A 26975-nucleotide genomic window follows, 5' to 3' on the forward strand; every position below is an offset into this window, starting at 1 on the left:
GGAGTCGAGGGGCTGGCTAGCAATCAGGCGAGCTATCAATTGGAAGGCCGGCAATGTGGGGCAACTGCATCGATCTTGGCGCTGAAAGATTGGCTCATGCGCAGTTGCCCGCTTAGAGCTATGCTGCTGGCCTCTCCAGCAGGAATAATCATATTCCCGCTGAGGCACTCTGCAGTGCATATAGTGTGGGAGATTCATTTTGAAACTTCCGCTGAAAAAAACAGCAGGAGTTGCTCCAGTTCTTATGTGATTTCGACACTTAGAATTTTTTTCGGAGAATCCCACCCATCAAGTGTGTGCAAATGACGGCGCATGGCACTGAGTATGGATCTCAAGATGTGGCAAGAACAGCAGTCCAAGGAACCTTGTACGTCCTGGAGATTAGTGAGTACAGGGTGAAAGGTTCACAGGCAGCTGGAATGTGATCTGATTATATAATAGCAGGAAGTATGGGGACATAATTCACTCTCCATTCAATGGCACTTTCATTCAGCAGTTAAATGGTTCTGATGTTTGTCTTTCGAGGTGGCAAATGTGCATTGGAACATCAGTCACTGGCTGTTAGGTGTTGGTCTGAAAGTCCAAACATCTAGGAATTTGGGAGTGTTTTTATTGTTTCTGATAGAAGTGTAATGATTCATTTCTAGAGATTTGACTCTTACTGAATTGACTGTGAAGCAATAATTAGTTTTAAAAAAATGTTTCTCACTAACTTTGTTCATATAGTGGAAAGAGTTGTTAAACCAGTTTGCTTAGTATTTTTGAAACAGCATCTTCCAGTCAGAGGTTGGAGGTGTGACACAAATCTCAAGTTACAAAGATAAACTCCAGTTACCAAACTGTAATTTGCTGAAGGAAAGCCAGGAATAACTTCAGGATTTGTGACAATGGATTAACAAAAACAGAGCTTGGAAATTCCACACGGAAACAGAAGGCTGGAGCATATAAGAACACAGTAAGAGTTTTAACAACGCCAGTGATGCACTATCAATCGAGCCGAGACTAGTTGTGAGCAAGACAAATAAGCTTTTATTAGCAAGAACTTGGAGCCATCCCTGTCAGTGATCTGGTCTGAACTGAGGGCAAGGGGGAGGAGCCACCGCCTTTATACCCGGACCAGGGAGAGGAGGCTTGGGCGGAACCGACAGGGATGTACCACATATACAGGTACTGAGAAATACTAACTACGGTGGTTAACCACTACAGATAACATATAACAGTGGTTTACCACATTCACCCCCTGTTTAAAAAAGAGTCCGTCGGGGGTGAGGCAGAGTGAACAATATTTACAATATTTACAGATTGAGTCTATCTGTAAATATGAGTTTTCATCCGCCCATCGGGTGCGTGGTGACGACTCCTGGGGCTCAGGCGAGCTGTACACGGGGGCGAGAGGACTGAGTAGTGATTCTGACATGGTAGGGACAAAGTCGGGGGTTGGGGGTGAGGGGTTGGGGGCTATAGAGATCCCTGAGTCACCTGCGGGTGCTAGGTCACGGATAGATACTGTGTCCTCCCGCCCGTCGGGGTACTGCACGTAGGCGTACTGGGGGTTGGCATGGAGGAGTTGTACCCTCTCGACCAGGGGGTCAGACATACGGGTCCTGGCATGCTTCCGAAGCAGGACAGGGCCCGGGTATGCCAGCCACGATGGTAGTGAAGTCCCTGAGGAAGGCTTCCTGGGGAACACGAACATCCGTTCGTGGGGGGTGGCATTGGTTGCTGTGCAAAGGAGGGACCTAATGGAGTGTAGTGCCTCCGGTAGGACCTCTTGCCAGCAGGTGACTGGAAGGCCTTTAGACCGTAGTGCTAGTAGTAAAACGGTCTTCCAGACAGTGGCGTTCTCTCTCTCCACCTGTCCGTTACCCCGGGGGTTGTAACTGGTAGTCCTACTTGAGGCTATGCCTTTGGAGAGCAGGTACTGTCGCAGTTCCTCACCCATGAAGGAGGATCCCCGGTCGCTATGGATATAGCTGGGGTAACCAAACAGAGTGAAGAGGCTGCGCAGGGCCCTAATAACTGTGGCCGAGGACATATCTGGGCAGGGAATTGCAAAGGGGAAACGTGAGTACTCGTCAATGACATTGAGGAAGTATATGTTGCGATCAGATGAGGGGAGGGGGCCTTTGAAGTCGATGCTGAGGCGTTCAAAGGGGCGGGTGGCTTTTACGAGATATGCCCTGTCTGGCCGGTAGAAGTGCGGCTTGCAATCCGTGCAGACCTGGCAGTTCCGAGTTACGGATCTGACATCCTGAACTGAGGGCAGGTTTCGGGCTCTAATAAAGTGGATAAACCTGGTAACCCCCGGGTGGCAGAGGTCATTGTGGAGAGCCTGTAACCGGTCCACCTGTGCACTGGCGCATGTTCCACGGGACAGGGCATCAGGGGGCTCATTGAGCTTCCCGGGCCAATACAAGATATCGTAATTGTAGGTGGAGAGTTCGATCCTCCACCGTAATATATTGTCGTTCTTGATCTTGCCCCGCTGCGTGTTGTTGAACATGAAAGCAACGGATCGTTGGTGCGTGAGTAAGGTGAACCGTTTACCAGCTAAATAGTGACGCCAGTGCCGTACAGCTTCCACTATGGCTTGGGCCTCTTTCTCGACAGAGGAGTGTCGAGTTTCAGGGCCTTGGAGGCTTCGTGAAAAGAAGGCCACGGGTCTGCCCGCCTGGTTAAGGGTGGCGGCTAGGGCGAAATCAGACGCATCGTTCTCCACCTGGAACGGGATGGATTTGTCTATAGCATGCATCGTGGCCTTCGCGATGTCTGCTTTGATACGGTCGAAGGCCAGCCGGGCCTCCGCCGTCAAGGGAAAAAGGGTGGATTTTATGAGCGGATGGGCTTTATCCGCATAGTTGGGGACCCACTGTGCATAATACGAGAAGAAGCCCAGGCATCTTCTCAGTACTTTGAGGCTAGTGGGGAGGGGAAGTTCCAGAAGGGGACGCATACAGTCGGGATCGGGGCCGAGGACCCCATTCTCCACTACGTACCCGAGGATGGCGAGGCGGTGTGTACTGAATACGCACTTCTCCTTATTGTAGGTCAGGTTAAGGAGACTAGCCGTGTGCAGGAATCTGTGGAGGTTGGCATCGTGGTCCTGCTGATCATGGCCGCAGATGGTGACATTATCCAGGTACGGGAAGGTAGCCCACAGCCCGTTCTGGTCTACCATTCGGTTCATTTCGCGCTGGAAGACCGAGACCCCGTTGGTGATGCCAAAGGGGACACTGAGGAAGTGGTAAAGGTGACATCCGCCTCGAACACCATATATTGGCGGTCCTCCGGGTGGATAGGGAGCTGGTGGTACGCCGAATTCAAGTCGATGGTGGAGAATTCCCGATATTGTGCAATCTGATTGACCATGTCAGCTATGCGGGGAAGGGGGTACGCATCCAGCTGCGTGTATCGGTTAATGGTCTGACTGTAGTCAATGACCATTCTGTGTTTTTCCCCGGACTTAACGACTACCACTTGTGCTCGCCAGGGGCTGGTACTAGCTTTGATGATCCCTTCTCTGAGGAGCTGCTGGACTTCGGACCTGATAAAGGCCCTGTTTCCAGCACTATACCGCCTGCTCTTGGTGGCAATGGGCTTGCAGTCGGGAGTGAGATTCGCAAACAAGGAGGGAGGGGCGATCTTAAGAACCGAGGGACTGCAGGTGGTGCGCGATGGGCAATTTAGACGCTGCTGATTGCAGACGGAGAGCGGGGGAAAAGGCCCATGATACTGTATAGTGACAGTCTGCAGATGGATCATGAAGTCGAACCCCAGGAGTACGGAAGCGCAGAGGTGCGGCAGCACGAGGAGCCTGAAGTTATCGTATACCGTGCCCTGCACCGTCAGGGTCACCACGCAGCAGCCGAGGACATTTACAGAGCGGGATTGCGACGCCATGGAGATTGTCTGCTGGACGGGCCGCACAGAAAAGGTGTATTGGCGCATCGTGTCGGGGTGAATGAAGCTCTCCGTACTCCCACTGTCAAACAAACAATGCTCCCTGTGCCCGTTTACCTCAATGTCCACCATGGACTCGGCGAGACGATGAGTCTCCGTCTGGTCCACGGTCACCGATGCCACTGTTGAATCCTGCAGATAGCTGTAGGGGGCTGATGAGGTAGGAGATGGCGGCCCCTGCTTGTCACTCGTGGCCGTTGTCGGCCAAGATGGCGGCCCCCCCGGGTCGCCGACGGCCGATGACGTCATCCAAGATGGCGGCCCCCGCGGGTCGCACACGGCCGGGATCGTCCAAGATGGCAGCCCCCACAGGTCACATGTGGCGCTCGTGGATTTGGGAGCAGACTTACGGCAGGCCTTGGCATAGTCCCCCCTCTTCCCACACGCGGAGGAGAACGACTCCCTCGCCGGTCAGCGTTGTCGGGGGTGCTTACACAGGCTGCAGAAGTAGCATTTTAAGCCTCCAGAGGTTGCAGCAGTGGTCTGGTCACCGGAGTGGCGTGGGGTGGCGTAGGGCTGTGGTCCTCCCGGTAGCGACGGCCGCGGTGTCCAGGATGCGCCCACGTGGTCAGGTGAGTAGGCTTCGAGGTACTGTGAGGTCACTTCTTGGGATTCAGCCAGTTGCACTGTTTTCTTTAAGTCCAGCGCACCCTGTTCCAGCAGCCGTTGCCGGATGTAAGTAGTTCCGATGCCCGTGACAAAAGGTATCCCTGATTAAGTCGTCTGTATATTGGGTGGCAGTCACAGACCTACAGTTACAGTCCCGGGCAAGCAAACGCAACGCGCTCAGGAACTGGTTCCTGGCTGCCATCTGCGCATAGCGAGGAGGTGTCTTACATAGACTTCGTTAGGCCATTTATTATACAGGCCTTTTAACAGCTCGATAGTGGTTGTATAATTTTCCGCGTCTCGAATCGTAGCGTATACTACGTCGCTTACCTGGCCGTGGAGCACCCGTAGTTTATCAGCATCTGTACTGATGGCAGTGGAGGCTTCGATGTAATCCTCGAAGCATTGCAGCCAGTGGTCAAACGTGTTAGAGGCTCCAGCAGCTTGCGGGTCCAGATTCAACCTTTCGGGTTTCAGTAGCTTCTCCATTCTTCAAAAAAAACTTGCTAATAAAATTGATGCACTATCAATCGAGCCGAGACTAGTTGTGAGCAAGACAAATAGGCTTTTATGAGCAAGAACTTAGAGCCATCCCTGTCGGTGATCTGGTCTGAACTGAGGGCAAGGGGGAGGAGCCACCGCCTTTATACCCAGACCAGGGGGAAGGAGACTTGGGCAGAACCGACAGGGATGTACCACATATACAGGTACTGAGAAATAGTAACTACGGTGGTTAACCACGACAGATAACATATAACAGTGGTTTACCACAACCAGGTTAAAGCCCAACAGGTTTATTTGGTAGCAAATGCCATTAGCTTTCGGAGCGCTGCTCCTTCGTCAGATGGAGTGGATATCTGCTCTCAAACAGGGCATACAGAGACACAAAATCAAGTTATAGAATACTGATTAAAATGCGAATCTCTACAGCCAACCAGGTCTTAAAGATACAGACAATGTGAGTGGAGGGAGCATTAAGCACAGGTGAAAGAGATGTATATTGTCTCCAGACAGGACAGCCAGTGAGATTCTGCAAGTCCAGGAGGCAAGCTGTGGGGGTTACTGATAGTGTAACATAAACCCAACATCCCGGTTTAGGCCGTCCTCATGTGTGCGGAATTTGTCTATCAGTTTCTGCTCAGCGACTCTGCGCTGTCGTGTGTCGTGAAGGCCACCTTGGAGAACGCTTACCCGAAGATCAGAGACCGAATGCCCGTGACCGCTGAAGTGTTCCCCCACAGGAAGAGAACAGTCTTGCCTGGTGATTGTCGAGCGGTGTTCATTCATTCTTACTGCCTTTACCCCAGTCCAACGCCGGCATCTCCACATCATGCATACAAGAACAGGCAGGCTCCAGGTATGGGGTGATGAACTAGTTGAGAACTGAAAATTTGATTTCCTGACAGTGGATTGAGATGCAGAGTTTTGGTCAGCGGCGTGTTTGTAGCATATTGGGCCTCACACTGGCCTGTGATGGGTTCCCACTTGTAATATATTTGCATTGCATGAATATGCATTGGTGTAAAACTGTCTATCAGTTACACTAACATGTTACACTAACATGAACATTCAGTAAAGACTGAATGTAAAAACACATCAATGTTTCTTTCCCTGCAATCATTTATGCATTTGTATCATGTGATGTACCAGTACATTTGGCTCTCTGACCAAGCTATTCTCAGCACACACATGAAAAGTGAAAGCAATGTGAAATGAAATATTTACAAGTGAAATTTAGATTTAAAATCCTTTGCCATCTTTGTGCTTTCAGTGAGTCTGATGTCAATAGCAATGGAATTGGACAGGCAAGTTTTGGCCTTGATGAAGAGCCTCCCTGTTGTCTTGGAGGCTCTTTTATCACCCACCCATACCTGTTGCATTGTCAGCTGATGGCAGGTTTCAATACTGTGAAGGTTGTTCCACCATGTGATCACACTTGTACATTGCTGACACTTTAACTTTTAATTTTAATTGTTTGGGAGCCACCAAAAATAAACAAGATCTCAGAAGTGGGACCCACTTCCTGTTCCACCCTCAGGAACAACAACAATGTATCACAGATAAAATTCGGCCCAGAGAATCGATAGATCAATGCAATATTTATACAGTTTCCAAACCTTGTTCCATGTGAAGTCGGTAAAAATATCTCTGAGGCTGTTATGAGTCAAAATAGAGTAAGGCTTTATTCTCACAAGCTTGCGGGAGAACCTGACCCCTTGAAAGTGGAAGCCAAAGTTCTCTCCAAACACAAGAGTCATGGACATTTATACATCAGGGTTCCCAAGACAAGCCATAAAGCAAAGTCCAGTTAACAGTCCTTGATCATAAATTATAGTTCCTTTAACACCTTCGGAGAGTCTCTAATCATAAACCAGAGTGTAACTGGTATCCTTGGGTCATAAAGTACAATTCTCCTGGTAGTTGTAGTCAAGATGCAACCTCTGGTCCCCCTGCTCTTCCCGCGGCCTTTCCTTTGAAGTGACTGTGTGCAATTGCAGCTGTCCCAGTGGGAGTCCTCCTTCAAACGGCCATTCTCGCACTCTACTATTTGGTAGCTGCTTCCTTTGTTTAAATCATACACAAGCCTACGGGAAACTTACCACCCAACATTTACATTTAACTGTCTGTTTTATAAGAATGATATAAACAAGCAAGGGAACCATGAACAAATGGCTATACTACTAAAAGTAACAGATGAAACCATGAACAAATGGCTTACTACTACTAGGAGCAATATAAACAAAGGGGAGACTAGCCATAAGGAAGGGTTATGTTTGTGATACATCCCAGGTCCAAAGTTCAACCCTTTAGGTACAAAATACATTCGAACATAGAACAGTACAGCACAGAACAGGCCCTTCGGCCCACAATGTTGTGCCGAGCTTTATCTGAAACCAAAATCAAGCTATCCCACTCCCTATCATCCTGGTGTGCTCCATGTGCCTATCCAATAACCGCTTAAATGTTCCTAAAGTGTCTGACTCCACTATCACTGCAGGCAGTCCATTCCACACCCCAACCACTCTCTGCGTAAAGAACCTACCTCTGATATTCTTCCTATATCTCCCACCACGAACCCTATAGTTATGCCCCCTTGTAATTGCTCCATCCACCCGAGGAAATAGTCTTTGAACGTTCACTCTATCTATCCCCCTTCATCATTTTATAAACCTCTATTAAGTCTCCCCTCAGCCTCCTCCGCTCCAGAGAGAACAGCCCTAGCTCCCTCAACCTTTCCTCATAAGACCTACCCTCCAAACCAGGCAGCATCCTGGTAAATCTCCTCTGCACTCTTTCCAGCGCTTCCACATCCTTCTTATAGTGAGGTGACCAGAACTGCACACAATATTCCAAATGTGGTCTCACCAAGGTCCTGTACAGTTGCAGCATAACCCCATGGCTCTTAAACTCCAACCCCCTGTTAATAAAAGCTAACACACTATAGGCCTTCTTCACAACTCTATCCACTTGAGTGGCAACATTTCGAGATCTGTGGATATGGACCCCAAGATCTCTCTGTTCCTCCACAGTCTTCAGAACCCTACCTTTGACCCTGTAATCCACATTTAAATTAGTCCTACCAAAATGAATCACCTCACATTTATCAGGGTTAAACTCCATTTGCCATTTTTCAGCCCAGCTTTGCATCCTATCTATGTCTCTTTGCAGCCTACAACAGCCCTCCACCTCATCCACTACTCCACCAATCTTGGTGTCATCAGCAAATTTACTGATCCACCCTTCAGCCCCCTCCTCTAAGTCATTAATAAAAATCACAAAAAGCAGAGGTCCAAGCACTGATCCCTGTGGCACTCCGCTAGCAACCTGCCTCCAATCCGAAAATTTTCCATCGACCACCACCCTCTGTCTTCGATCAGACAGCCAGTTACCTATCCAATTGGCCAACTTTCCCTCTATCCCACACCTCCTCAGTTTCATCATAAGCCGACCATGGGGGACCTTATCAAACGCCTTACTAAAATCCATGCATATGACATCAACTGCCCTACCATCATCAACACACTTAGTAACCTCCTCAAAAAATTCAATCAAATTTGTGAGGCACGACTTGCCCTTCACGAATCCGTGCTGACTATCCCGGATTAATCCGCATCTTTCTAAATGGTCGTAAATCCCATCCCTAAGGACCTTTTCCATCAATTTACCAACCACCGAAGTAAGACTAACCGGTCTATAATTACCAGGATCATTTCTATTCCCTTTCTTAAACAGAGGAACAACATTCGCCATTCTCCAGTCCTCTGGCACTATCCCCGTGGACAGCGAGGACCCAAAGATCAAAGCCAAAGGCTCTGCAATCTCATCCCTTGCCTCCCAAAGAATCCTAGGATATATTTCATCAGGCCCAGGGGACTTAGCGACCTTCAGTTTATTCAAAGCTGCCAGGACATCCTCCCTCCGAACATCTATTTCCTCCAGCCTATTAGCCTGTAACACCTTCTCTTCCTCAAAAACATGGCCCCTCTCCTTGGTGAACACTGAAGAAAAGTATTCATTCATCACCTCGCCTATCTCTACTGACTCCATACACAAGTTCCCACTACTGTCCTTGACCGGCCCTAACCTCACCCTGGTCATTCTTTTATTCCTCACATAAGAGTAAAAAGCCTTGGGGTTTTCCTTGATCTGACCCGCCAAGGACTTCTCATGTCCCCTCCTAGCTCTCCGAAGCCCCTTTTTCAGCTCATTCCTTGCTAACTTGTAACCCTCAATCGAGCCATCTGAACCTTGTTTCCTCATCCCTACATAAGCTTCCCTCTTCCTTTTCACAAGACATTCCACCTCTTTCGTGAACCACGGTTCCCTCACTCGGCCATTTCCTCCCTGCCTGACAGGGACATACCTATCAAGGACACCCAGTATTTGTTCCTTGAAAAAGTTCCACTTTTCATTAGTTCCTTTCCCTGACAGTTTCTGTTGCCAATATATGCCCCCTAATTCTTGCCTAATCGCATCATAATCACCTCTCCCCCAATTGTAAACCTTGCCCTGCCGTACGGCCCTATACCTCTCCATTGCAATAACAAAAGACACCGAATTGTGGTCACTACCTCCAAAGTGCTCTCCCACAACCAAATCTAACACTTGGCCCGGTTCATTTCCCAGTACCAAATCCAATGTGGCCTCACCTCTTGTCGGCCTATCGACATATTGTATCAGGAAACCCTCCTGCACACACTGCACAAAAACTGCCCCATCCGAACTATTTGACCTACAAAGGTTCCAATCAGTATTTGGAAAGTTAAAGTCCCCCATGACAACTACCCTGCGACCCCCACACATATCCATAATCTGCTTAGCAATTTCTTCCTCCACATCTCTATTACTATTTGGGGGCCTATAGTAAACTCCTAACAACATGACCGCTCCTTTCCTATTTCTAACCTCAGCCCATATTACCTCAGTGTGCAGATCCCCCTCGAAGTGCCTTTCCGCAGCCGTTAAACTATCCTTGATTAACAATGCCACTCCTCCACCTCTTTTACCAGCTTCCCTACACTTACTGAAACATCTATACCCCGGAACATCCAACAACCATTCCTGTCCTTGTTCTACGCACGTCTCCGTAATGGCCACAACATCCACGCCCCAAGTTCATCTACCTTGTTCCGAATGCTCCTTGCATTGAAGTAGACACACTTCAACCCACCTTCCTGTCTACCGATACCCACCCTTGACCCTGATACCTTCCCCAATACCTCACCACCCTCACTGACTTCTGGACTACAACTCCTCTTCCCACTCCCCTGACAAATTAGTTTAAACCCCCCTGAAGAGCCGTATCAAATTTCCCTCCTAGGATATTGGTGCCCCTCTGGTTCAGGTGCACCCCGTCCTGTTTGTACAGGTCCCAGCTTCTCCAGAATGTGTTCCAATTATCCACGTATCTGAAACCCTCCCTCCTACACCACCCCTGCAACCACATGTTTAACTGCACTCTCTCCTTGTTCCTCAACTCGCGATCACGTGGCACCGGCAACGTACCAGAGATGACCACATGTTTTGTCTTGGCTCTCAGCTTCCAGCCCAGCTCCTGAAATTCCTGTTTTAAATCCCCGTCCCTTCTCTTACCTATGTCATTGGTACCAATGTGTACCACGACTTGTGACTGTTTCCCCTCCCCTTTCAGAATCTGGAAAACACGGTCTGAGACGTCACGGACCTTGGCATCCGGTAGGCAACATACGATCCGTGAGTCTCTTTTTCTGCCACAGAACCTCCTATCTATCCCTCTAACTAACGAGTCCCCAATAACTATTGCCCTCCCGCTCTGCCCCTTACCCTCCCGAGCCACAGAGACGGACACAGTGCTGGAGATCCTCTCACTGCCGCTCACCACTGGTATGTCATCCCCCTCAACCGTATCCAAAACAGAATACTTGTTGCTAAGGGGAACGACCACAGGGGATCCCTGCACGGACTGCTTGCTCCCAGCCCCTCTCACCGTCACCCATCTGTTTTCATTCCTCGGAGTAACTGTATCCCTAAAGCTTCTGTCTATGGCCACCTCTGCGTCCCTAATGATCCTAAGTTCATCCAACTCCAGCTCCAGTTCCCTAACACGGTTTTGGAGGAGCTGCAGTTGGGTGCACTTCCCACAGATGTAATCAGCAGGGACACTGTCATCGTCCCTCACCTCAAACATCGTGCAAGAAGAACATAGCACTGCCTGCACACCCATCCCCTCTCGATACCTTGCCAGTACCAGGTAGAAACAGCAAAAATGAATTAAACTCACCCCTGCTCACCCTTTCTGCCTAAGCCCTGTGAGCCAAAGCCTTATAGCTCACACTCTGCTTCCAACGCACTACACTGCCCACTCCCGACACTGCCCGCTGTATAACTGCAGCCTACCTTTTATACTTTGCGCGCTTAAAAAACCCTTCCCAGACTCCTTAGCAGCCCACTTCCAGTTTTCACTTTAAACTTCAGAAAAATACTACTACAAAAGTAAAGGCCAAAAAAAAAACACACGCTAGCTGACTAATTAATTAAACTCCTAACATTGAGTACAAAAAAAACATTAACCTTTCCGTTCTTCACATGTCTCTTTTTAATCTTTTTGGAAGCTGGCTTTCCCTCATGAGATGATATTTCACTGGCCTCTCCTTTTCAACGTGGCTAAGAGACCATATTTACTTCCTTCGCAGATATTAAAAAGATTTTAAGAGGTGAGAAATTGGGAGGCACTGACGTTGAGGGAATAAATTCTAGAGCTCAGGGCCCAGGGAGCCGAAGGGATGGAGAAAATTGAGGAAATGGAAGAGACTAGCATGGTAAAAGCACAGAGACCTTTGAGAGTTATAGCGCTGGAGAAAGCAACAGAGATTGAAAGGGGAAAGACGATCAAGGGAATGGGTTACAAGAATGAGAACTTCAAATCCAAGACGATAAGAAGAAAATATAAAATAAAAGCAGACATAAGCCATTCAGCCCTTTGACCTTGCTCTGCACCATTCAATAAGATCATGGCTGATCTATTTTTATTCTCAGTTCCACATTCCCATCTATCCCTAATAACCTTAGTTTCTTGTCAGGCAAGAGAATCAATTTACCTCCACTTTGAAAATGTTCAATTTCCCTGCATCTACTTCCCTCTGAGGCAGCGATACAAATTCACACAATCCTCTCTTGGGGGGGGGGGGTAGAAAATCTCCTCAGCTCTGTAGTAAAGGGGAACCTCTAATTTTAAATAGATGCCTCGTCCACTACAGCAAACATGTTTTCTACATCCACAATGTCACAATAGTTCAGGATCGTATTTACTTCAATTAAGTCACTCTGATGGAAACAAGACCAGTCTGTCCAACCTTTCCTCACAAAACAATCTAATCATTCCAAATATCAATCGAGTAATTTTCCTCTGAACCTCCTCCAACACATCCATCTTAAAATAAGTTGACCAGAACAGAAACTGTTTTCAAGATGTGGGGTGGAATCTGATCAAAAAAAATCGCTTGACTGAAAACTAGCATGTTTCTATTGAGAAAAATCAGACCGGTTTTCTCTCGAGCTCTGATGTCACTTTGTCTACCCCCTGCCCAACCCCCCCAAGTCCGCCCTCCCCCCACCTCCCCACCGCGTCTCCGACCCAAAACCTCTCCCCCTCCCCCACTCCTCCTCCCTCCCCCGCCTCCTCCTCCCTGCCTCCTCCTCCCTGCCTCCTCACCCTCCACCCTGCCTCCTCCCCCCTCCACCCTGCCTCCTCCCCCTCCACCCTCCATCCTGCCACCTCCACCCTCCACCCTGCCTCCTCCCCTCCACCCTCCACCCTGCCTCCTCCACCCTCCACCCTGCCTCCTCCCCCCGCCTCCTCCCCCCTGCCGCCTCCCCTCCCCCCCCTGCCTCCACCCCCCTCCGCTCCCTCTGCCACCTCCCCCCTCCCCTCCCGCCTCCACCCCCCCCTCCACCACCCTCCCCACCTCCCCGCCTCCCCTCCCCCATCCCTCCCCCCTCCTCTCCCCCTTCCCCCTCTCCGCCTCTACTCCCTCCCCCCTCCCCCCGTCCTCCCCTCTCCATCTCCCCCTCCTCCCCCCTACCCTCTACCTTCCCCCCACCCGTCCCCTCCACCTCCCCCCAACCCTTCCCCCCACCCCTCCCTCCCCTTCCTCTGCCCCACCCCGCCTCCCCTCTCCCCCCTCCACCCCACCACCCCCCCTCCAGCCCCCCTCCACCCCACCTCCTTCCTCTCCTCCCCTTCCACTCCCACCCATCCCTCTCCCCCCAACCCATTGCCCCCCCTTCTCTCCCCCTCCCCGCCTCCCCCCTCCCCCCTCCCCACCCCTCCACCCCTCCCCTCCTCCACCCCCTCCCATCCCTCCTCACCCCTCCCCCTTCCCCGCCTCCACCCCCTCCACACTCCTCCCCCCCCACCTCCTTCCCTCTTATCCCCTCCCCTCCTCCCCCCACCTCCCCTCTTATCCCCTCCTCCCACCATCTCCCCCCACCCCTCCCCTCCACCTCCCCCCACCCCTCCCTCCACCCCCCCCGTCGCCCCCCAACACCTACTGTATCCCCCCCACCCCTCCGTCTCCCCCCACACCTACTGTATCCCCCCCACCCCCCCGTCTCCCCCCCTCGCCCCCCGACCTCCCCCACAGCACCCCACCTCCCCCCGTCTCCCCCTCCTCTACCCCATTCCCCCGTCTCGTCCCCACCCCCCGTCTCCTCCCCATCCCCCTCACGTCACCCCCCCATTCCCCCCGCGTCTCCACCTCACCCCCCCACCCGTCTCACCCCCGTCTCCCCCCCATTCCCCCACACCCTCCGTCTCCCCCTGACCCGTCTCCCGCACCCCCCGTGTACCCCCCACTCGTCTCCCCCCACCGCACCCCCCCGTCTCCCCCCCAACCCCCCCGTCTCCCCCCCATCCCTCTGTCTCCCCCCACCCCGTCTCCCCCCCACCCACCCCCTGTCTCCCCCCCACCCCCCCATCTCCCCCCCCCCGTCTCCCCCCCACCCCCGTCTCCCCCCCACACCCTCCACATTACCCCCCTAACCCCCCCGTCCCCACCCCACAACCCCCTTCTCCCCCCACCCCCCGTCTCCCCCACATCTCCCCCCCACACCCCCAACTTCTCCCCCCAACCCCCCCGTCTCCCCCCCACCCCACCCCCGTCTACCCTCCACTCCCCCGTCTCCGCCCACCGCCCCGTCTCCCCCCCACCCCCCCCCCCCCCGTCTCCCACACCCGTCTCCCCCCCACCACCCCCCATCTCCCCCCACCCCCCGGTCTCCCCCGAGCCCCCCCCCGTCTCCCCCCCACCCCCCCGTCTCCCACCCACCCCCCCGTCTCCCCCGACCCCCTCCAGTCTCCCCCCCACCTCCCCGTCTCCCCCCACCCCCTCCCGTCTCCCCCCCACCCCCCCGTCTCCCCCCAGCCCCCCATCTCCCCCCCACCCCACCCCCGTCTCCCCTCCACCCCCTCCCGTCGCCCCCCACCCCCCCACGTCTCCTTCACACCCCCGTCTCCCCCCCACCCCCACCCCGTCTCCACCCCACCCTCCCCGTCTCCCCCCCACCGCCACCCACGTCTCCCCCCCCGTCTCCCCACCGTCTCCCTCCCTCCACCCCCGCATCCCCCCCAACCCCCGCCGCGTCCTCCCCCACCCCCACCCGCATCTCCCCCCCGCGTCTCGCCCCCACACCCCCCGCGTCTCACCCCCCACCCCCCCGCGTCTCCCCCCCACCCCCCCGCGTCTCCCCCCCATCTCCCCGCGTCGCCCCCCCACGTCCCCGCATCTCCTTCCCACCCCCCCGCATCTACCCCCCACCCCCACCATGTCTCCCCCCCACCCCCACCCCGTCTCCCCCCCACATATCCCCCTCACCCCCCCCCGTCTAACCACACCCCCTCCGCGTCTCCTCCCCGTCTCCCCTCCACCCCTGCGTCTCCCCTCCAACCCCTCCGTCTCCCCTCCACCCCCCGGCTCCCCCACACACTCCCCGTCTCCCCCCCCACCCCCCCCGTCTCCCCCCCACCCCCCCGCGTCTCTCCCCATCCCCCGCGTCTCCCCCCCACCCCCCCGCTTCTCCCCCCACCCCCCGTCTCCCCCACACTTCCCGGCGTCTCCCCCCCACCATCCCCTCCCCGCGTCTCCCCCCACCCCCCGCGTCTCCCCCCCACCCCCGCCGCGTCTCCCTCCACCCTCCCCTCCCCGTGTCTCCCCCACATCCCCCGCGTCTCCCTCCCACCCCCCTGCGTCTCCCCCCCACCCCCCGCGTCTCCCCCCACACTTCTCCCCCCACACCCCCCACTTCTCCCCCCCACCCCCGCCGCGTCTCCCCCCCACCCTCCCCTCCCCCGCATCTCCCCCCAACCCCCCGCGTCTCCCCCCCACCCCCGCCGCGTCTCCCCCCCACCCTCCCTTCCCCCCGCGTCTTCCCCCCATCCCCCGCATCTCCCCCACCCTCCCCTCCCCCGCGTCTCCCCCCATCCCCCGCGCCTACCCCCACCCTCCCTCTTATCCCCTCCCCTCCTCCCCTCCACCCCTCCCCTCCACCTCCTCCTCCCCCCCACACCCCCGTCTCCCCCCCACACCCCCTGTCACCCCCCCCACCCTTCCCAACTCCCCCCGTCACCCCCACACCCCGTCTACCCCCCATCCCCCCGTCTACCCCCCAGCGTCTCCACCTCACCACCCCCCATTCCCCCCACTCCCCTGTCTCCCCCCCACTCCCACGTCTCCCCCCCCACCCCCCCGTCGCCCCCACCCCCACCCCGTCTCCCCACCACTCCACCCCCTGTCTCCCCCCACCCCCCCGTCTCCCCCCCCATCTCCACCCCAACGCCCCCTTCTCCCCCCGACCCCCCCGTCTCCCCCCCACCCCACCCCATGCCCGTCTCACCCCATCCCCCTGTCTCCCCACCACTCCCACGTCTCCCCCCCCACCCCCCCGTCTCCCCCCACCCCCACCCCATCTCCCCACCACCCCACCCCCGTCTCCCCCTAACCCCCGGCTCCCCCCCATCTCCCCCCCACACCCCACCCTTCTCCCCCCCAACCCCCATCTCCCCCCACCCCCCCGTCTCCCCCCAACCCCCCATCTCCCCCCCAACCCACCCCACGCCCATCTCACCCCACCCCCCGTCTCCCCCCACCCCCTCCCATCTCCCCCCCACCCCCCCATCCCCCCCACCCCCCCTCTCCCCCCCACCCCTGTCTCCCCCCTACCCTCCCCGTCTCCCCCCCACCGCCACTCCTGTCTCCCCCCGTCTCCCTCCCACCACCCCCGCGTCTCACCTCCACCCCACCCGCATCCCCCCCACCCCACCCCGCGTCCTCCCCATCCCCCCGCATATCTCCCCCGCGTCTCCCCCACCCCCCCGCGTCTCCCCCCACCCCCCCGCGTCTCCCCCCAACCCCCCCGCGTCTCACCCCCCGTGTCTCCCCCCACCCCAAATCGTCTCCCCCCCACCCCAACCCCGACTCCCCCTCAACCACCCCACGTCTCCGCCCCACCCCCCATCTCCCCCCCACCCCACCCCCGTCTCCCTCCCCCGTCTCCCTCCCCCCCCACCCCCATCTCCCTCCCACCCCCCACCCCCCCGCATCTCCCACCCACCCCTCCCCCACCCCGCCCGCGTCTCCCCCCACACTCCCCGCGTCTCCCCCCACCGCCCCTGCATATCCCCCCCACCCTCCCCCGCGTCTCCCCCCGAATCTCCGCCCACCCCCCCGCGCCTCCCCCCCACCTCCCCGCGTCTCCCCCCCACACCCCCCCGTCTCCCCCGCACCCCCCCCGTCCGCCCCCCCACCCTGCCATCTTCCCCCCACCCCCCCGTCTCCCCCTGACCCCCCCACCCGTCTCCGCCCACCCCCCCATCTCCCCCCCACCCCCCGTCTCCCCCCGAACACCCCCGGCTCTCCCCCACCTCACCCCACCCCCGTCTCCCCCCCACCCCACCCCCCGTCTCCCCCCACCCCCTCCCATCACCACCCCACCCCCCCCCGCATCTCCCCGCCACCTCCCCGCGTCTCCCCCTCACCCTCCCCGCATCTAGCCCCACCCGCCCAGCGTCTCTGCCCCAGCCCCCACCGCATTTCCCCCCCACCGCGTCTCCCCCTCCATCCCCCGTCTCCCCTCCACCTGCCCCGTCTCCCCCCCCAGCCCCCCGTCACCCCCCCACTCCCACCCATGTCTCCCCCCCACCCCCACCCCCACCCCGTCTCCCCCCTACCCCCTGTCTCCCCCTCCGTCTCCCTCCCCCCACCCCCATCTCCCCCCCAACCCCACCCTCGTCTTCCCCCCACTCCCAACCCCGTCTCCCCCCATCTCCCCCCGTCCCCCTCCCCGTCTCCCTCCCCCCCACACCCGTCTCCCTCCCCCCCGCGTCTGCCCCCGCGTCTCACCCCCACCCCCCTGCGTCTCCCCCACACCCCCCTGCGTCTCCCCCTCACCCCTCCGCGTCTGCCCCCTACTCCCCCACGTCTCCCCCCACCCATCCACCACCCGCCCGTGCCTCCCCCCCACCCCCGCCGCGTCTCCCCCCCACCCCCGCTGCATCTCCCCCCACCCTCCCCTCCCCCGCGTCTCCCCCCCATCCCCCTCGTCTCCCCCCACCCCCCCCGCGTCTCCCCCCACCTCCCCGCGTCTACCCCCACCCGCCCTCTTATCCCCTCCCCTCCTCCCCTCCACCCCTCCCCTCCACCCCCCCGCCCCCCCACACCCCCGTCTCCCCCCCACAGCCCCTGTCACCCCACCTCCCCCCCACCCTCCCCACCTCCCCCCGTCACCCCCCCACCCCATCTACCCCCCATCCCCCGTCTGCCCCCCCGCGTCTCCACCTCACCGCCCCCCATTCCCCCCACCCCCCCGTCTCACCCCCCACCCCCCGTCTCCCCCCACCCCCACCATGTCTCCCCCCTACCCCCCCGTCGTCGTCCCCCATCTCCTCCCCACACCCCCCCTTCTCCCCCCCAACCCCTCTTCTCCCCCCCACCCCCCCAACTCCCCCGACCCCCCCGTCTCCCCTCCACCCCACCCCACACCCGTCACACCCCACCCCCGTCTCCCCCCACCCGTCTCCCCCCCACCCTCCCCGTCTCCCCCCAACCCCCCGTCTCCCCCCCACCGCCACCCCTGTCTCCTCCCCGTCTCCCTCCCACCACCCCCGCGTCTCACCTCCACCCCCCCGCTTCCCGCCCCACCCCCCCGCGTCCTCCCCCATCCCCCCGCATATCCCCCCCGCGTCTCCCCCCGTGTCTCCCCCGCGTATCCCCCCCACCCCACCGCGTCTCCCCCAACCCCCCCCCATGTCTCCCCGTGTCTCCCCCCCACCCCGACCCGTCTCCCCCCCACCCCAACCCCGATTCACCCTCAACCACCCCGCGTGTCCGCCCCACACCCCCGTCTCCCCCCCCACCCCCACCCCCGTCTCCGTCCCCCCGTCTCCCTCCCCCCACCCCCGTCTCCCCCGCATCCCCGTCTCCCCCCCACCTCCCTCCCCCCCACCCCCGTCTCCCTCCCACCCCCGACCCCCGTCTCCCTCCTACCCCCCCCGCGTCTTCCCCACGCGTCTCCCCCCAAACCCCCACGCGTCTCCCCCCCACCCCCCTGCGTCTCCCCCCACCCCCCTGCGTCTCCCCTCCACCCCCCCGGGTCTGCCCCCCACCCCCCCGTGTCTCCCACCCACCCCTCCCCCACCCCTCCCGCGTCTCCACCACACCCCCCCGCGTCTCCCCCCCGGCCAGCCCCCGCATCTCCCCCCGCGTCTCCTCCCCCCCACGTCTCCCCCCGCGTCTCCTCCCACCCCGCCCCGCGTCTCCCACCAGCCCCCCCCGGGTCTCCCCCCCACACCCCGCGACTCCCCCCAAAACCCCCCTGTCTCCCACGCACCTGCCCGTCCGCCCTCCACCCCGCCATCTCCCCCCACCCCCCTGTCTCTCCCTGACCCCCCCACCCAGCTCCCCCCACCCCCCCATCTCCCCCCCACTTCCCCAACTCTCCCCGACCCCCCCCCACACCCCCCCATCTCCCCCCGACCCCCCCCGGCTCCCCCCCCACCCCACCCCCGTCTTCCCCCCACCCCATCCCCCCGTCTCCCCCCCACCCCCTCCCGTCTCCCCCCCACCCCCCGCGTCTCGCCCCACCCCCCCGCGTCTCCCCCCCACCCCCACCCCCGTCTCCCCCCCACCGCCACCCTCGTCTCCCTCCCACCACGCCCGCGTCTCACCTCCAGCCCCCCCGCATCCCCCACCTACACCCCACCCGCGTCCTCCCCCAACCCCCCCCACGTCTCCCCCCCACCCTCCCCCCCGCGTCTCCCCCCATCCCCCCGCGTCTCCCCCCACGCCCACTCCGTCTTCCCCCCCACCCCGTCTCCCTCCCACCCCCCTGCGGCCCCCCCTCACCCTCCCCGCGTCTAACCCCACCCGCCCAGTGTCTCTGCCCCACCCCCCACCACATCTCCCCCACACCGCGTCTCCCCCTCCACACCCCCGTCTCCCATCCACCCCACCCGTCTCCCCTCACCCGCCCCGTCTCCCCCCACCCCCCCCTCTGCCCCCACCCCCACCTCTCCCCCCCACTCCCCCCTCTCCCCCCGTCTCCCCCCCACCCCCTGTCTCCCCCCCGTCTCCCTCCCCCCCACCACCATCTCCCCCCCACCCCCACCTTCGTCTCCCCCCCACTCCCACCCCCGTCTTCCCCCGTCCCCGTTCCCCGTCTCCCCCCCCACCCCCGTCTCCCTCCCCCCCACCCCCATCTCCTCCCCACCCCCACCCTCGTCTCCCCCCCACTCCCACCCCGGTCTCCCCCCATCCCCCGTCTCCTGTCTCCCTCCCCCCCACCCCTGTCTCCCTCCCCCTCCCGCATCTGCCACCGCGTCTCCCCCCACACCCCCACGCGTCTCCCCCTACCCACCTGCGTCTCCCCCCCACCCCCCCCGCGTCTGCCCCCCATCCCCCCGCGTCTCCCCCCGACCCCTCGGCATCTCCCCCCACCCCTCCCGCGTCTCCCCCCACCCCTCCCCCACCCCACCGCGTCTCCCCCACCCCACCGCGTCTCCCCCCACCGCCCCCGCATCTCCCCCCCACCCTCCCCCCCCGCGTCTCCCACCACACCCCCGCGTCTCCGCCCACCCCCCCCGCGTCTCCCCCCACGTCTCCCACCACCCCCCCCGCGTCTCCCCCCCACCTTTCCCGCGTCTCCCACCACAAACCCCCCCGTCTCCCCCACACCCCGTCCCCGTCCACCCCCCCATCTCCCCCCACCCCCCGTCTCCCCCCGACCCCCCCACCCGTCTCCCCCGACCCCCCCACCCGTCTCCCCCAACCCCCCATCTCCCCCCCACCCCCCCATCTCCCCCCGACCCCCCCACACTCCCCCATCTCCCCCCCACACACCCCCGTCTCCCCCCGACCTGCCCCATCTCACCCCCACACCCCCCCCGTCTAACCCCCCCACCCCCGTCTCCCCCCACTCCACCCCCCACCCCCCCACACCACCACCCACCTCCCCCCACCCCCTCCCGTCTCCCCCCCATCCCCGTCTCCCCCACACCGCCACCCCCCCACCGCCACACCCCCACCGCCACCCCCGTCTCCCACCCGTCTCCACCACCGTCTCCCTCCCACAACCCCCGCGTCTCACCTCCACCCCCCCCGCATCCCCCCCACCACCCCCGCGTCCTCCCCCACGTCTCCCCCCCACCCTCCCCCCGCGTCTACCCCGCACAGCCCCCGCGTCTCCCCCCCACCCCCCGCGTCTCCCCCCCACCCCCACCCCGCCTTCCCCACACCACCCCCCGTCTCCCCCCCCACCACCCCCCGTCTCCCTCCCCACACCCCCGTCTCCCCCCCACCCCCCGTCTCCCTCCCCACACCCCCGTCTCCCCCCCACACCCCCGTTCCCCCCACACCCCCGTCTCCCCCCCACCCCCCCATCTCCTCCCCACCCCCCGTCTCCCCCCACCCCCCCACCACCCCCCATCTCCCCCCCACCCCCCCTCTCTCCCCCCTCTCCCCCCACCCACTCCTGTCTCCCCCCCACCTCGTCTCCCCCCCATCTCCCACCCCACCCTCGTCTCCCCCCCCCACCTCCCCCCCCACCTCCCCCCCACCCTCATTTCCCCCCCCATCTACCCCCTCACCCCCGTCTCCCCCACCCTCGTTTCCCCCCCACCTCCCCCCCACCCTCGTCTCCCCTCCCACCCTCATCTCCCCCCCCACCCTCATCTCCCCCCCACCCTCATCTCCCCCCCACCCTCATTTCCCCCCCCACCCTCATCTCCCCCCCCACCCTCATCTCCCCCCCCACCCTCATCTCCCCCCCCCACCCTCATCTCCCCCCCACCCTCATCTCCCACCCCACCCTCATCTGACCCCCCACCCTCATCTCCCCCCCCACCCTCGGTTCCACCCCCACCGCCACCCCCCCCACCCCCATCACCCCCCCCGTCTCCCCCCCACCCTCATCTCCCCCCCCCACCCTCATCTCCCCCCCACCCTCGGTTCCCTCCCCCCCGTCTCCCCCCCCACCCACCCCCGTTTCCCCCCCACCCCCCGTCTCCCCCCCCACCCCCCCCGTCTCCCCCCCCCCACCCCCCCCCGTCTCCCCCCCCGTCTCCCCCTCACCCCCCCCGTCTCCCCCCTCACCCCCCCCCGTCTCCCCCCCCACCCCCCCCGTCTCCCCCCCCCACCCCCCCACGTCTCCCCCCCCACCCCCCCCGTCTCCCCCCCCCCACCCCCCCGTCTCCCCCCCCACCCCCGTCTCCCCCCCCCACCCCACCGTCTCCCCCCCCACACCCCCCCGTCTCCCCCCCCGTCTCTCCCCCCACCCTCCCCGTCTCCCCCCCCACCCCCCCCGTCTCCCCCTCCACCCCCCCCGTCTCCCCCCCCACCCCCCCCGTCTCCCCCCCCACCCCCCGTCTCCCCCCCCCACCCCCCGTCTCCCCCCCCCACCCCCCGTCTCCCCCCCCACCCCCCCCCACCCCCCGTCTCCCCCCCCCACCCCCCGTCTCCCCCCCCCCACCCCCCGTCTCCCCCCCCCACCCCCGTCTCCCCCCCACCTCCCCCGTCTCCCCCCCCACCCCCCCCGTCTCCCCCCCCGTCTCCCCCCCCACCCCCCCCGTCTCCCCCCCCCACCCCCCCCCGTCTCCCCCCCCACCCCCCCCACCCCCCCCACCCCCCCGTCTCCCCCCCCACCCCCCCCGTCTCCCCCCCCCCCACCCCCCGTCTCCCCCTCCACCCCCCCCGTCTCCCCCTCCACCCCCCCCGTCTCCCCCCCCACCCACCCCCACCCCCCCCGTCTCCCCCCCCACCCCCCCGTCTCCCCCCCCACCCCCCGTCTCCCCCCCCCACCCCCCGTCTCCCCCCCCCACCCCCCGTCTCCCCCCCCACCCCCCGTCTCCCCCCCCCACCCCCCGTCTCCCCCCCACCTCCCCCCGTCTCCCCCCCCACCCCCCCCGTCTCCCCCCCCACCCCCCCCCCCGTCTCCCCCCCCACCCCCCCCCCCCCCCCCACCCCCCCCGTCTCCCCCCCCACCCCCCCCGTCTCCCCCCCCACCCCCCCCCTCTCCCCCCCCACCCCCCCGTCTCCCCCCCCCGTCTCCCCCCCCCACCCCCCGTCTCCCCCCCACCCCCCCGTCTCCCCCCCACCCCCCCCGTCTCCCCCCCACCCCCCCCGTCTCCCCCCCCGTCTCCCCCCCACCCCCCCGTCTCCCCCCCACCCCCCCCGTCTCCCCCACCTCATCTCCCCCATCTACCCCCTGTCTCCCTCCCATCTCCCCCCGTCTCCCCCCCATCTCCCCCCGTCTCCCCCCCATCTCCCCCCGTCTCCCCCCCCATCTCCCACCGTCTCCCCCCCCCCCCACCCCCCAGCACACCCCACCCCCCACCTCATCCCCCCTCTATGTTACAGTCTTCGCTCGGGTGTTGAGGAGGTTCAATTATAAAGTTGCTATAGCAACCGATGGTGGACGAATACGAATGTTTTTCTCTCTCTTCAACAGCAGTTTTTTTCAGCACTGAAATGGTTAATGTTTTTGCCTTTCAACGTCACCATGACCACATTGAAACATCAGACACAGGTTGCTGGGTGTTGGTCTGAATCGGTGGAGCATTTAACAGGTTCAGGTTGAAAGGGAAAGCTTAAATACATTTAAATTTATAAAAATGTTTTAAAATTAAGTTCATGCCAGTTGTGGGTGTTGAACCTGATTCCGTCGCCAGCAGGTGTTGGCAAAAATCAGAAAGCACGATCTCGCCGGCAAGATTCGCGATTTCTGGGTTTTGCCAATCTTGAGTCTCCAATGCGGCACCAAATGTAATTAATAAGTCATTGTTTGACAGTAACTTCGTTCGTAGTTGAAACAGTTACAGTATTTTCCAGTCAGAGGGTGGGGACAGTCAGATTCATTACAAATTTCAAGAGGCCATTTAACCAATGGAAATGTGACGTCTCAAATTGCAAAAGTCAGTTCCAATCACTCAACTGATTCACTGAAAGAATGTCAGGAACATCCACAAGATTGGTGGCAATGAATTTACAAGGACAGCATTGGAAATGGAGAATCTGTGAATCAAGGTAAGAATAATATAATTTACGAGTTTGTACGCTGTGACTTTCTTTCTCACATTAAAGGATTCCCAGTGAGATTATGTTGTGCAGGCTGTAGCAGTCATTCCTCTTCCTTGTGGTTGTATCTCATCATTACTGAGCTGCGGTTGGACAATGTTAAGGCATAGGCGGTAATCTGTTTAACAACCAACACTCTGGATTAGCTTGTTCTCGAACATACCTTTTATTTTTTAAGATGGCTGAAGTGAGATGAGTTACAGTGCCCTCCCATCTGAGTCAGTTTAGACAGGGCTGGGCCCTGGATTTGCCGCCTTCAATCTGGATGTTTACTGCAACATGTACTGTGTCCTTTGGGGGAGCTTTTGTTTTGAAACTACTGTGGAGGAAAGATTGACTCTGTGGGGACTTCATTTTAGTGATGTTCATAACACATCAAAGATAGCATTATTCTGCACTGCCAAAAAATACCAGGATGTGGAGCTGCCGGTGTTGGACTGAGGTAAGCACAGTAAGAAATCTCAGAACACCAGGTTAAAGTCCAGGTTTATTTTGCAGCACAAGCTTTCGGAGTCTCGCTCCTTCCTTTGTGAACACAAGTCCTCACTCACCTGATGAAGGAGCGAGACTCCGAGGGCTTGTGCTGCCAAATAAACCTGGTGTTGTGAGATTTCTTGCTGTGTTTGCCCCAGTCCAACACCGGCAGTCCAAAGATGTGTGGGTTAGGTTGATTGGCCATGCTAAAAAAAATTGCCCTTAGTGTTCTGAGATGCGTAGGTTAGAGGGATTAGTGGGTGGATATGGGGATAGGGCATGGGTGGGTTTGTGGTCGGTGCAGACTCGATGGGCTGAATGGCCTCTTTCTGTACTGTAGGGTTTCTATGATTTCTATGATTACTGGAATTCTTTGAGGATGTAACTAGTAGAGCTGACCAAGGAGAACCGACGGATGTGGTTTATTCAGAAGGCTTTCAACAAGCTCTCACATAGTAGACTACTATGTAAAGTTAAAGCGCATGGCATTACATGTCTTGAGATGGAAAGAAAGCCGGTTAGCAGATAGGAAGCAAAGATTTGGCATAAATGGGTCTTTTTCCAATTGGCAGGCAGTGAGTTATTAGTAGGGTACCACAGGGATCTGTGCTAGGACCCCAACTATTCACATTACATCTTAATGATTTGGAAGAGGGAACTAGATGTATTATTTCCAAATTTGCAGATGATACAAAGTTGTGTGGGAGGGTGAGCTATGAGGAGGATCCAGAGATGCTTCAGGGTGATCGAGATAGGCTGAGTGTGTGGGCATATGCATGGCAGATGCAATATAATGTGGATAATGTGAGGTTATCCACTTTGGTAGCAAGGTACATTATTATTATTTGATTGGGTGTAAATTGAGAGAGGTGAATACTCACTGAGACCTTGGTGTCCTCGTGCATTAGTCAGAGAGCCATAGAGGTTTACAGCGTGGAAACGGGCCCTTCAGCCCAACTTGTCCATGCCGCCCTTTGTTAAACAATTAAGCTGGTCCCAATTGCACGTGCTTGGCCCATATCCCTCGATAGGCATCTTACCCATGTAACTGTCTAAACACTTTTTAAAAGACAAAATTGTACTTGCCTCTACTACTACCTCTGGCAGTTTGTTCCAGACACTCATCACCCTCTGTGTGAAAAAATTGCCCCTCTGGACCCTTTTGTACCTCTCCCCTTAAACCTATGCCCTCTAGTTTTAGACTGCCCTACCTTTGGAAAAAGATATTGACTGCCTTTTATTATTTTATAGACCTCTATAAGATCACCCCTAAGCCTCCTACGCTCCAGAGAAAAAAGTACCAGTCTATCCAGGTTCTCCTTATAATTCAAACCATCAAGTCCCAGTAGCATCCTGGTAAATCTTTTCTGCACTCTTTCTAGTTTAATAATATCCTTTCTATAATAGGGTGACCAGAACTGTACACGTATTCCAAGTGTGGCCTTACCAATGCCTTCTACAAGGCGTCCCAACTCCTGTATTCAATGTTCTGACGAATGAAACCAAGCATGCCAAATGCCTTCTTCACCACTCTGAAAGTGGAATCACAGGTGAACAATGAGCTATGAACATGTACCCCTGGATCTCTTTGTTCTATAAGTCTACCCAGTGTCCTACTATTAACTGAGTAAATCCTGCCCTGGTTCGATCTACCAAAATGCATCACCTCGCATTTATCTAAATTAAACTCCATCTGCCATTCGTCAGCCCACTGCCCCAATTGATCAAGATCCCGTTGCAATCCGGGATAACCTTCTTCACTGTCCACTATGCCACCAATCTTGATATCATCTGCAAACTTACTGACCATGCCTCCTAAATTCTCATCCAAATCATTAATAGAAATGACAAATAACATTGGCCCAACACCGATCCCTGAGGCACACCGCTGGTGACAGGCCTCCAGTTTGAAAACAACTCTGGATTAGCTTGTTCTCGAACATACCTTTTATTTTTTTAAGATGGCTGAAGTGAGATGAGTTACAGTGTCCTCCCATCCGAGTCAGTTCAGTCAGGGCTGGGCCCTGGATTTGCCTTCTTCAATCTGGATGTTTACTGCAACATGTACTGTGTCCTTTGGGGAAGCTTTTGTTTTGAAACTACTGTGGAGGAAAGATTAACTCTGTGGGGGACTTCATTTTAGTGATGTTCATAACACATCAAAGATAGCATTATTCTGCACTGCCAAAAAATACCAGGATGTGGAGCTGCCGGTGTTGGACTATGAACATGTAAGCACAGTAAGAAATCTCACAACACCAGGTTAAAGTCCAACAGGTTTATTTTGCAGCACAACCTTTCAGAGTCTCGCTCCTTCCTTTGTGAACACAAGTCCTCACTCACCTGATGAGGGAGCGATACTCCGAGGGCTTGTGCTGCCGGGTAAACCTGTTGGACTTCAACCTGGTGTTGTGAGATTTCTTGCTATGCTTGCCCCAGTCCAACACCGGCAGTCCAAAGATGTGCAGGTAGGTTGATTGGCCATGCTAAAAAAAAAATTGCCCTTAGTGTTCTGAGGTGCGTACGTCAGAGAGATTAGTGGGTGGATATGGGGGGAGGGCCTGGGTGGGTTTGTGGTCGGTGCAGACTCGATGGGCCGAATGGCCTCTTTCTGTACTGTAGGGTTTCTATGATTTCTATGATTTCGAACCCTCTACAACCACCCTCTGCCTTCTGTCATCAAGCCAATTTTGTATCCATTTGGCAACCTCACCCTGGATCCCATGGGTTTTAATCTTATGCAACAACCTACCATGCAGTACCTGGTCAAAGGCCTTGCTAAAGTCCATGTAGACACCATCCACTGCACTGTCCTTATCTAACTTCTTGGTT

General features: G+C 58.8%; 1 protein-coding gene and 1 long non-coding RNA gene across 2 annotated transcripts in view; one reads left to right on the plus strand and one right to left on the minus strand.

Annotated features, from left to right (window-relative positions):
- LOC144505282 (uncharacterized) overlaps positions 1-26975 on the minus strand; it is a 445368-nt gene that overhangs the window by 105810 nt on the left and 312583 nt on the right. The gene's annotated exons all lie outside the window — the stretch shown is intronic.
- LOC144505280 (NACHT, LRR and PYD domains-containing protein 3-like) overlaps positions 23159-26975 on the plus strand; it is a 108609-nt gene continuing 104792 nt past the window's right edge. Inside the window, exon 1 of the mRNA XM_078231351.1 lies at positions 23159-23618. The gene's annotated coding sequence lies outside the window, so the exon portion shown is untranslated. The remainder of the gene's footprint in view (positions 23619-26975) is intronic.

The sequence above is a fragment of the Mustelus asterias genome, chromosome 16, assembly GCF_964213995.1.
Source record: "Mustelus asterias chromosome 16, sMusAst1.hap1.1, whole genome shotgun sequence".
Classification (NCBI taxonomy): Eukaryota; Metazoa; Chordata; class Chondrichthyes; order Carcharhiniformes; family Triakidae; genus Mustelus; species Mustelus asterias.